The sequence below is a fragment of the Anas acuta genome, chromosome 2 (genome assembly GCF_963932015.1).
Source record: "Anas acuta chromosome 2, bAnaAcu1.1, whole genome shotgun sequence".
Taxonomy (NCBI): Eukaryota; Metazoa; Chordata; class Aves; order Anseriformes; family Anatidae; genus Anas; species Anas acuta.
In genome coordinates, this window is record NC_088980.1 from 67726392 (window position 1) to 67737865 (window position 11474).

Consider the following 11474-nt stretch of genomic DNA (forward strand, 5'->3'; position numbering starts at 1 on the left):
CAGACTTTAGGGAAGCTTTGTAGTGATAAACAGGTAAATGTGGACTAGATGGTCTGGAAAGACTGGAATTCTCCCCCTTGATGGTGTTGAAGAGCCGGTTAGGCATAGCTTTGTCAGCTACTTTGCAGACCATACTGGTCCAGCCCTGGTGATTTTCTAGGTCTTTTCCTGCTCAGTTTCTCTGATTGTCTATATTACAGTATCATCTAGCTTGGCTGTAGCTGGGTTAGCGATCCTACACCTAGGAACTGTATGAAAACATTAACCAAAGTACTTTGTCATCATTTAGGAATATGTTTGTCATCCTTGCTAATTACCATTAAATAGCAGTTTTGGTAAGCTTGAGATAGTCCTGGAGCACTCTGGAAGGAAAAAGCATTTATATGATACTTTTGTGTTTCACCCTAAATGCAAAGAAAGATCATTTCTCAGTAGCTGTTCACCTATTGACATGTTTCACCTCACAATTTTTCATGTCATAACACAAATCAGTTTAATGTCTGCTCCACCTCTTTGCATAGCTTTCTTTCAGTGAATTATCAGGAGCCTCTTTCAGAGGTCCATGGTAGGCATCTGTTGTCCTTAGAGAGCCTTTCTGACTGGGACAGACCTTTTACTAAGTTGAGGTAGAACCAAACCAGGACTTGTCTTTAAAAAGTTCCTGAATGAGCCCTTATTCTCTGTATCTCTCTGTTTCAGAAGTGGCAAATTTGCTGTAGCTAAAGTATATGGTGTTTTTGTTGTTGTTATTGTTGTTGTTGTTTTGGAGGTATTCCTTGGGTTTCTCTATAGTTCAGATTCTCCCATTTTGTTTCTTCTCTGTGCAAGAAACATCCACGGCTGCTCTAGCCCCTCAGATTCTTATTGAGTAGTGATGAGCCACTAGTAAATGTATCTGCAGCTGTCAAACTGTGGAGGAAGTTGGCCAATGGTAGCTTCTGTTTATTTTCCCAGCTAGGGAGGCTAGTGCTCATGGTTTGGTCCCCTGTCCTGCTGCTAACACAATCATTTTGATGGCCATCTGATAGGAAGGGCAAGGCTGCAATCACCAGTTCCCATGAGGTCCAGGGCAGACTCTGATGGTATTACTGAAGCCGGGACAATCTAGGCTGACTGGATTGTGTCACTGGGAGGTTATAAAAGGGATAGAAAACTACTGGAAACCTCCACTCTTGCACAACATCACATTCCTAACTACTGCATCCAGCTTCCTCTTGCCTGGTCCCTTCCTACTCAAATACCTCTCCCAGACCAGGATTTTCTTACTGGATTTCCCACTTAAACATACCTGGCAGCTGGTACCCGATATGCTTTTTTTTTTTTTTTTTCCTGTAATTTCTTGGATATTCCTTTTTCAGCATGCCTGGATCCTGTCTTAAAATTTAATTCCACTCTGCAGTCTCAAAATTCTCCAGCTGTCTTTGCTTCTTTTGTCCGCTTTGGCTCAGTTTCTCTTGCTGACTACTTCCAGTTTCTAGCCTGTTGCTCACATTGTGAATGCTCCTTGGCCTGAACCTCTAGCCCATACTTGGGTTAGTTTTTTGCTCTAATCCTTTTTATTTGCAAAGAAAGTGCAGAAAGGGCTGGGTGTCATGACCCAGGACAGCCAACTGCTGCTTTTCTTACTCTCCAGTCCTTTTCCACATCCATGCATATGCCTTGGGAGAGTTGCACATGCCCTGTCCCAGGCTGCAGGTACCAGCGGATACTGAGGTTTCTGCGTGTCAGGTCTTGCTCGGGACATTGCACACAGCATCTCAGATGGTGGCTTCTGCTGTTCTCATGATGACTAAACAGTGAGGGTGTTGGAGTTTCTGCCAGTGGTTAGCCTGAGCAGGACAAGGAGGCACATCAGCAGCCGGCTCTGAGCTTCCTTATGTGCCAAGCTCGCCACTTCCAGCATGAGGCCGCCTTGTTCCCTCACCAGCTCAGCACTTGTGGAGTGTCTTGGCTTCTCTGTCAGAAAACAGAGGCTGGATCCAGCATTTAGACAGACCCACCTCAAAAATTTCAGCCAGGCCATCTCACAGTGGAAGTAAGACTTTTTCCAGGGGCCTTAGCTGTGGGATCTCTAGAGTTATAGCCCCATTAATCATGAATTCCCCAAGAAACTGCCCTACCCCATTAAGTACACTGGCATATTTTTTAATAAGGTCACCTGCCTTGTGTCGGCTGAGATGGAGTAATTCCCACTTTCATTACCAGTTTGATCAATTTAATATCCAGCCTGCTTGGGGACTGAGCTCTGGTGATGCCGCTGTGTGTGTACAGCACAAAATGTGTGGCATTTTACATGCCATTTCCATCGGGCCTAACAGCACACCTCCTCTGTTAACGTCAGCCCTGCTGTCATCCCACTAATGTCTTTCAGAGGAAGACTCGGTGGCCAGTTGAGGAACTGTGGCTGGAGACACTCTAGCTTCTCTTTCTACCGGGAGCTGGCTGCCTCCACGGGGACACCAGATTTCATCCTGGTTGCAGTTGTGTAGACAGAGGTCGTGCATCAGGTCTTCGTAGCAAAACCATCACAGGCCACCACGCTGTTCCCACACTGTCTTGGGTATTCACTGGCCAGAACCTCCTGTCTTGCTGTGGGAATTTCAGCTGTGGTAGCAAGACCTGCCTCACCATGCAGGGCCAGTGGCTCTTTGCGGGCTCACAAACTAACCCACTTGCTGTCCTGTCTGCAGAAACCCAGCTTCAGCAGAAAGGAAAGGTCCTTTTCATTCTTTTTCTGCAACCACTTCACCCCGGCAGATTTTTTTCCCCGCTAATTGCCTTGAAAAATGACTGTTTTTGGCTTATTTGGGCTAGGAGAGGGACCCAGATAATTCAGATGATCAGACAAGAATGTGTGATCACTAAATGTGTGATCACTGAATGTGTGATCACTGAATGTGTGATCACAAGAATGTGTGAACACTGTGGCCAAGGCATGAATAGCAGGTAGATGACAGATACGTTCCAAAGCCTAGAACTTAAAGTTTTCTAGAAAGGAAAATCTATGTTATTGTATATTTTTCTCCAATATTTTTGGATCACTTGAGGTTCTTAAGAGCATCCTGACTAGCAGCATCTCTGGGAAAAAAAAAAAAAAAAAAAAAGATGAATGAATTAGAGACCTTTTATATTGCAACTTAGTCACTCTAATCTGTAAAGCAATAATAAAACAAGCTTCTGCCTACTAAAGCACCATGGAGTTATCCCAGGAAAACCAACCAACCAAAAGCACACCCTCCCCATAAAAGCAGGATTTAGGATCCGCTGGCAGCCACCCTCTAGATGGGCCGGGTACCAGCACAGCACCTCGTGCTGAGGTGACACGCTCACCATCTTTTTTCCCCACGGCACCCCGATTAACAGCCACTTCTTGCAAGCTGCCAGTAAAGAGGTGCAGCCGTCCAAATTTAGTCTAAACCGTGCAGCGGCGATCTGCTGCAGTTCACCCCCCACACCTTCAAGCCGGCGCTGTCTCTCCGCTGTCATTTATCCCCTGTGCCACTGGATGGCAATGTTGGCCAAAACATGCACCGGGTTTTGCTGCTGTTGGGAGAAGTGGGAGCGAAAAGAGGAGGCCGGCAGCGGGGCCGAGCGCCGCAGAGCCGGGGCTGCCGTGGCCTCGAGCCGGCGGGAGGCGCATCCCCTCGCGGCGCGGTGATTTCTCAGGACCACCCTCTCCCCTCGATCACGGAAATATTAGTATTTATATTGTACTTTAAACGGAGCAAAAGTTACCGGCTGGAGTGAGTAAGAATCACGTTGTCACGGCTTGCTAGAAATTGCCCAATTTTATACTTAAAACTATACTTAAACTGTGTGAAAACGACTTTGTAAGCATGGCATTGCCGGGCTCAATGACTATTCAGTGCGCTCATTTGAATGTGCATAGACAGGGCTTGCTTGAACTGCTGCATCAAAGAGAAATGCTGAAATGAGTCATTTGTGAATCACGGCTTATTTTCTGTTGTTAGCTCATCTGGAATCCCATGGTGATCAAACAGCCTTTTAAAATGTGTTAACACATTGCTACTCCGTGTGTTTAGCAACAGCCTAGTCCCAATAAATTGTAGCTAGTCACCGGTTCTAAAGAGGTGGTATTTTCTGCTCTGCGTCAAGTGGCAAGGACAAAACCTGGAGACAAAAATGTGATAAAGTCCTGCTGTTCCAGGTTCTCTTTTCCACGCTGCTTCCACCCTGATTTCATAGTGTTTTCTGTCTCCTTGCTTGCAGGGCACAGTCCAGCAGAAGAGCCTGCCTTGTCTTCCAGGAGAGCTGGGACAGCCGCTCCTGCAGGACCAGAGCTGCTTTCGAGGTGCAGAAGTGGAAGGTAGCACAAGAAACCCAGCCTCATCAGCGATGTAAGGTAGGGCCCTGTTTTCCTACCTTTCCTGTGTAGCTTGTGGGCCAGACTGTCACCACATTCAGGAATTGATCTGCTTGGGGAAGTTCACACTTTTTTTTTTTTATATATATATATACCTCACACACACACATGCAGACAAAGTGAATCCATCCAGCAGGTCTGGGAGGAAAAAAAAAAAAAGTGTTGGCATGAGGCTGGAGAAGAGGGTGTGAATCCCTTAAGGCTGCTATTGTCATTGAACTCTCTGGTGCAAAACCACAGCCTGAGGTTCAGAGCTTTACCCCAGAGCGATTGAGGCTCAGGATCCGATTCCTTTCTGCCAACTCTTTATTGGAGTGAGCAGCTCAAGATGGAAACATCTTCAACCAACACAGAAAGCTTTACCACAACCCGCCTGTCAGTGCCCAAAGCCCTGTCTGCGAGTTACATGGCCATAAAGGACAAATACTCTGCCATCAGACGCTTCTTCTGTCACACATAATTGTAGCTTAAAGATACTAAATAATCACGTTCATGTTGGGCCTGATCCAGCCCCCAGTAAGAAGCCTAATAACACTGCTCTTATCTAGCCACATGGATTCCTTTCAGTCCCCAGTGAGGGCTCTGTCACACTAATTCAGTAGAGGAGGCCATTCACTATGGGGCTAATTTAGTTTAAAATGTGGACAGCCCATTTATGGGACAATTTTTCAATCCTGTTCTAAATTCTTGTGCTCAATCAGCAACCTGTAAGCCAGGTCAAACCAATCACTCATTAATGTAGGTAGTTGGGCTTACAGCCTTTTGGAGCTGTTTGTGCTGTGCTCCCCAACAAGTGGGATAGATCCCCTACATAAGAAGAAAAGTAGAAACCTTTTTCCAACACTGCAAATAAATTTCACTGGGCTGAGTATGACCTCACACTTGCGATCAACTCTTGCCTTCTGAAAGGAAACAAACGTCAATTTCCTGCTGTGAAGGAGGAGTGCTAGTTGGAGGTAAGCAGAAGATGTCCACCCTGCCGAGATGGACACCTTTCTCCCACCGGCCGTGCCACCAGGACTGACCAAGAAAGGGAGCTCCCAAGGACAAAGGGAGCTGTGGTCCTACCAGGCAGGCTTATGGCTAGCACGGGACTGTTAATGAAGTTCAGGTTCCTCCATGAGTCTAGAATAGGATTAAGCAGTGGCTCGCTCACAATTTTGAAATACAACCCACAGTACATTGTGGGAGGAGACAGGATTAAGACGTGCCCATATCCATACCCAGCAGTGAAGTGGGCAGTAAGACAAACCACCCTGGATCCTTGCTCTGGGAACCCAAAGCTAGGCAAGCCCCCTGATTTAAGGGATGCCCCCTCCATTTTCTCTCCAGGGCTATTTTTAAGCTGACTGATCCCAGCAACACGCCTTACAGAGGAGCAACACAACACTGCAAAAGGTGGAAGCAGAGCAGGAAGCAAGGGAGATGAGAAACACTTTTTCAGATGGCTTCTCCTTGTGTGGGCAGCTGTGGCCTTAGGGGCCAAATTTACCTGTGACAAGGGAAGCTGTAGTGGAAGAGCTGGTGAAAGGAGCAATAAGCGCTGCAGGTGGGAAACAAAGGTAGGGCAACCACCCACCAATAAATATAGGCAGGGCTACATTTTGTACAGCTGGGGCCATCTGCCTAATGGCAGGGAAGGGCAAGCTAGGTGTCACGAGAGGGCCCGTTTCAGGTTAGCGAGGTTAAGTGCAAAGCAGGTGATGCTGACTCTGGGGCAAGTGATAGCCTGCCTGCATTTGCATGCCATATTTTTCCAATGACACTTTGCAGAGTGCCTGTGCTTTCTGAATAGCCCCAAATAAACACCGCACCCATCAGACGTGCACATCCCTTATATGTTTTGAAATAAGTACCGTCAGCTAGAAGACAGTGAAGGGGGCAAAGGGTTTAGAGACTTGGTGCTGCAGGGCCAACTTGTAGCAGGATCTACGGCAGGGTAAATCTCACCAGAGTGCAGCCTGGCTTGGTTTCCTTCCTTTTTGTCCAGATGTCCTGCCTGTATCCATAGGCAATTCCCTTCATTCCTTTGTGTTCTGGTTATCTTCAAGATACGAGAGAGATAATGATAAATCTACCCTACAAAAAGTATTTATAATGAGGATTTTCCTTTTTTTTTTTTTTTTCTTTTTTTTGAATTTCCTGTTTCTGCCTTTACTGTTTGAAGAACATGGGGGGGTTTATATTGCAATTGTTGACACAGAGGTATAGATATGCATCTGCCACAAGTACAGTATTATTGTCCAATATGCAAATCTGAACCCTCAGGAGGCTAAGATACTTGTATTTTTACTTCTTTCCTTTCAGGCTCTTTCAAAACTGTGCTTCACTGATACCAGGAGGAACACAGATGAGGAGATGATGCTAAACATCACAACTCCAGGAAGCAGTGCCTTAAAAACATGAATCACTCTGCCATGAAGCTTTGGATGAAGTTGCAAGGGGGTAATGCTGGAGTGTGTAGGAGGTTGGGTAAGGGGTGGGAATCTGCACAGCTCAAGTGGGGGGCCAGCCACTGCGCACTGCAGCCTGGGAAGCGCTACCCAGGCTGCCCCACAGGGGAGATCTCCAATACTCAAGCACGAGGTAGAGGATTGTCCTGCTACCGAATTCTCCAAAAATGAGACACACAGGGGCGCCAAAGTCTCAGGAAAAGAAACCTCAGTGTGAGGCTTTTTGCTGCAGAGCTGCTTGTGGGCAGCCTGCTCCCCACAGGAGCAACAGCTCATCAGCCTTGGCCTGCTTTCATTTGCAGCCACGCTGGGGCTTCACAGGCCCCTGAACTTGCCTGTGGTAGGCAGGATAGGTGGCTGCTTGCTGCTTTTAACCCTGCTCCTCTGGCCAGAAGTTCCCAAAGGAGGGGCAAGGTGTGACCGGGTGTAAGGGATGTCACTTCCTCGGCAGAGCCAGGCAGTGTTTTGTCCTTCTGCCACAAGCGAGGCCAGTGAAAGAGTGATTCCACCAGCCCTGGGCTGCCATGAGATTATGCATATAGAGGACTGCTGTTCCTTCTGTTGCTCTTTGGGAAGATCACACTGCATCACCCAGAGCACAACCTATGGTTTCTCTCACTTCAGCGGTTTTCTTCCACAGCAGTCAGGGAGGCAGGCAACGTATGCCAGTATAAAACACCCCAGAAACACAACTGAGTCAAGCAAGCCAGACCCATGGTACAGGCTGCTGTGGAAAGACCATGCTGTTCACTGCTTCGTTTTGCTTTGCTCTCTGCTGAGTGATATATCTTAGTGACAAGTTGCTCTAGCCATGCAGCACTGCTTTTAATGCCATAAAGTGTCATGGGGTGTAGGCATGTGCTAGGACAATGGCTAGAGCTAATGTTAAAGGCTAAATGTATTGCAGCTGCATGCAAGCTGGTCTCGATTAAAGACTACAGCCTTGGAAGTTTCTTGTTAAAAAAGTCACTTGGAGGTTTTTTTTTTTTTTTTGTATATTAATATTGTTATGGACATCAGAGCCTCCAACAGTTATTTTCCAGTAATATGTCTTTTTGTAATTATTTGACACATTAAAATATATGCCTTGCAGACAGCAGTTCTAATGTTAGCTTAAATATATCAAAGTAGATTTTATTTAAACCCCACTATGGAGACTGCCAGGCTTTGTTTCATAAATACGTCTTGGAATTATTAGGGTGTTTTATTCAATGCACTGAAGAATGCAATTCCACTTCCAGTGTATCACATTGTGCCAGGGTGGATGCAATGCCCAAGTGTCGTTAGAGAGACACCAAGAGTTCCAAATGTGGGTGTGGGTGCCCAGGTTTAGATACCAAAGAGCACAATTCGGCACCTGAATGGAAGCAGCCTATTGCAGAGAGGCCCCAAGCACACACTGCTCCTCCCAATCTCTCGCTCCTGACAATGGGATGCAATGTCAGCAGCAGCAGGAGGAGCAGATACTGGTCTAGCGGATGGTTCTTGGTTTCCTTTCCTTGATCTTCACCAAACCAGCTGCAAGACCTTGGGGAAATTCCTTATCTTCCCCTTGCATCAATTCACTTATCTGTAAAGCAGATAAACTAATAACACTGCCTCTCTCAAGGGTTTGTTGAAGCTTATTATAGAGTTTGAGAGGGAAGTCATTATAAAAATGACCGCATTAATATGACATGAATGTAACATGAAGGAGCCCCGTTCTGCTCCATGCCAGTTTGTGGAGCCCTGTTATTTGCTTTAGCAGAAACAGGGATTTGGCCTGTACTTAAATAACTTTCATTTGTTTTTCTTGCAGCTAAGAGATAGCATTAAAAGGAAAGCTCACTCCTGCCTATGTGTAAATATTCAGCACCTGAATAGGTGTTCATTTGCAGAGCACAGATTCTGCTTCTTAACACTTTCCAAGGATGTTAGTACAGACTCTTTCTAAGCTGCTGCAGATCAGAAGATACCCCGAAATTAATGGATCAAAATCCTTCCCAGATAAGCATACACATACAGAATTTATTTTACTGAGCAATTAAATATTTAATATAAATATCCCTGGGGGAGTAGGGTTGTGTGAGGTTTTATGGCATATCTTATTATGGGCTCAGTTTTGAAATCTTAATCCAAGCAAAACTCGTCATGTAGAGACTTAGCACTGGAGTGTAACTTGGTACTTCGTCCTCAGGTCAGTGGATACTTGCAGTTGCATCAATGATTTTTAGGGCAGGGGGCAGTGAAGATGGTGAAACTTTACCCAAAGAAGTGCAGCCCTCTCCATAAACAATTAATTTGGTTTAGCAATAATGCTTTGTTCAGGCAAGTCACATTGAAGGATACTGTTCTATGAATTTCACCTAACAACTTTAGTGATGAAAAATTATAAAATAATAAATGTCAAATAACAATTTTGTATTTGTTTTTCAGTGGCATGGTCAATAAAACTGCAATCTGCTGCAGCTGAGATTGTTGGCAAAATAGTTTCCTGTATTTCAAATGCAAAAGTCTTTTTGGAGAATGTGTGAGCAGACAGAATCACACAGAAAACACTCACATTTTTTATGCTCAAGCTGCAAGCGGAACTGTTTTCTTAAAACTATGTAGGTTTTTTTCCTGTTTAGCAAATTAAACGTACAATTAAAAAAAAAAAGTGAATAGGGCAGAATAATCAAGTAATTGGATCTCAGCATGTTTATAGTAGCTAGATTTCTTCTCCTGAAGACAAAAGTGCTTGGTGGCTTTAGCATGGATTTATTGTGCTCTATAAAAGGGTCAAATTCCTTGCAAACATTTGCATTTGAGACCCTACAACTCTTCCCTGAGTGATCAAAAAAAGCTGAAGTGCAGAGTTTTACCTCATGGGTGCTCTATCATTAGGATGGATTTTTAGGAGTTTGTTTTCTGGAGGTGGCAATGTACTGAGCCCCAAAGGCCCTACGCTGGGAAAGGGGTGTCAGCTGAACCGGAATGTACCTGCTACATTTCCATACATCTACAGCATGGGAATTTGCAGCGTGCGGTTGCTCATGCAGACACCAAGAAGTCCTCAGCAGAGCTGTTGCATCCATACAGCGCTGCGTGCTCAGTTTTCCCTGGGTTTGCTCACTTAGTTGCTTTGGTGTAGTTGGGTTAGTCAATAAATATTAAATGGGCAGATGGGGACCCACGTGTGAAGAAAAAAAAAAAAAAGAGAGAAAGAATGAAAGAGAGAGAGAAGGAAAGAAGGAAAGAAAAAACACTTAGTTGTTTGTTTTTTTTTTTTCTTCTGGACTGCAAATGAGAGAGAGGTGTGCAGCATGCTCGGCTGCATCCCCGTGTGTGGGTCCCCAGGAAAGGCAGAAGCTACCCCAGCTGCCTGAATCTCTCTGCATCTCAGAGGAAAACTCTGCCAAAAGTGATGGGCAGGACAGGCACAGGTGCAAGCAGCCCCACGCCCAATGAGGTTCCGCTCCTGCACCCCAAAGCCCGTTCCATCCACCAGCTTGGTCTGCAGAGTGGTTTGTGGGGGCTGCTTCTTTCTCTTCTTATTTTTTCCTTTATATATATATATAAATGTATATAAAATGTAAATATATAATATATAATGTTAATATATAATATATTTTAATATACTGCCAGGTTTTGCCTCTTTCCTTCTGCTCTTCTCTGCTCCTGGGAAGACCCCAGCGCAGCCTGGAAATCCTCTTTCATGGGGGATGCTGGTGGATATGACCCCTGGGAAGCCGAGGAGACCCACACCGACCTGAACCTCTCCTTTTTTCGCTGGAAACACCCCTGCCAGGAGTTTGTCTGGGGATGGGATGGGATGGCATGGGATGGGAGGGTAAGGGGCGGGCGGAGCGGTGCCCCCCTTCCTCGGCGGCACGGATCCTACGGGCTGCCAAAAAATCGCCAACTGCAACTTCTGTGACCACGAGCCAGTGGAAATCAGCCTGTAGCCTGTGCCTGGCACTGGGGAAGGGAGAAGGAGAAAGCAACATTGCGAGGAGCGAGCACAGAGGGTAGAGACCTTCCGCTGCCTTCTGAAATAGGTGGCAGAGGAAGGAGCTCCACGAGGACTGTCGGAGATTTACATTCCGAATTCACCGCCCAGCTGCAAAGCGGCCGGCGCGACGGAGGGAAATAAATAAAATAATAAAATAAAATAAAATAAAATAAAATAAAATAAAATAAAATAAAATAAAATAAAAATAATGTAGCCTCTGCGCTACACCTCCCCCCCAGGCTAAAAAAGCGTAGGATTGAGCCCGATGCCAGCCAGGGCTGCCTCGAGGTCCCCAAAACCGTGTTGCGGCCGCCTCCCGGCCAAGCGCACGGCTCCCGTCCGTGCGGGGCTGGGGGGGACAGGGGGCCGGGGGATGGGAGCAGGGGGCGATCCCGACGGCAGGATACGAAAAGAGTGGCAGCCAAGTTTACCGGGAACTTTTCGCCAAAGGCCAGCTTCAGACCGGATTAATTCTCCGCCTCTCCCTGGAAATATACATATGTATACATATATATATATATAATGATAGAAAGTAACGTTTTAAGTAATTGTAAGAAGAAAATCGCTGCCCCCCCGGGGCGGCTCAGAGGGGCAGGACGGCCGGGGAGCAGGCAGGGAAGCCCCAGAGCCGCGCAACTTTCGCGCTAGGCAAAGGGCCACCTTT

At 46.2% G+C, this 11474-nt stretch overlaps 1 long non-coding RNA gene across 1 annotated transcript; it reads left to right on the top strand.

The window, feature by feature from the left end:
* Positions 1–3605: 3605 nt before the first annotated feature.
* Positions 3606–7929, top strand: LOC137850558 (uncharacterized). Its single transcript, XR_011092638.1, has 3 exons — positions 3606–3743; positions 4231–4363; positions 6692–7929. It is a non-coding gene; the product is annotated as an uncharacterized lncRNA (long non-coding RNA).
* The last annotated feature ends 3545 nt before the right edge of the window (positions 7930–11474 follow it).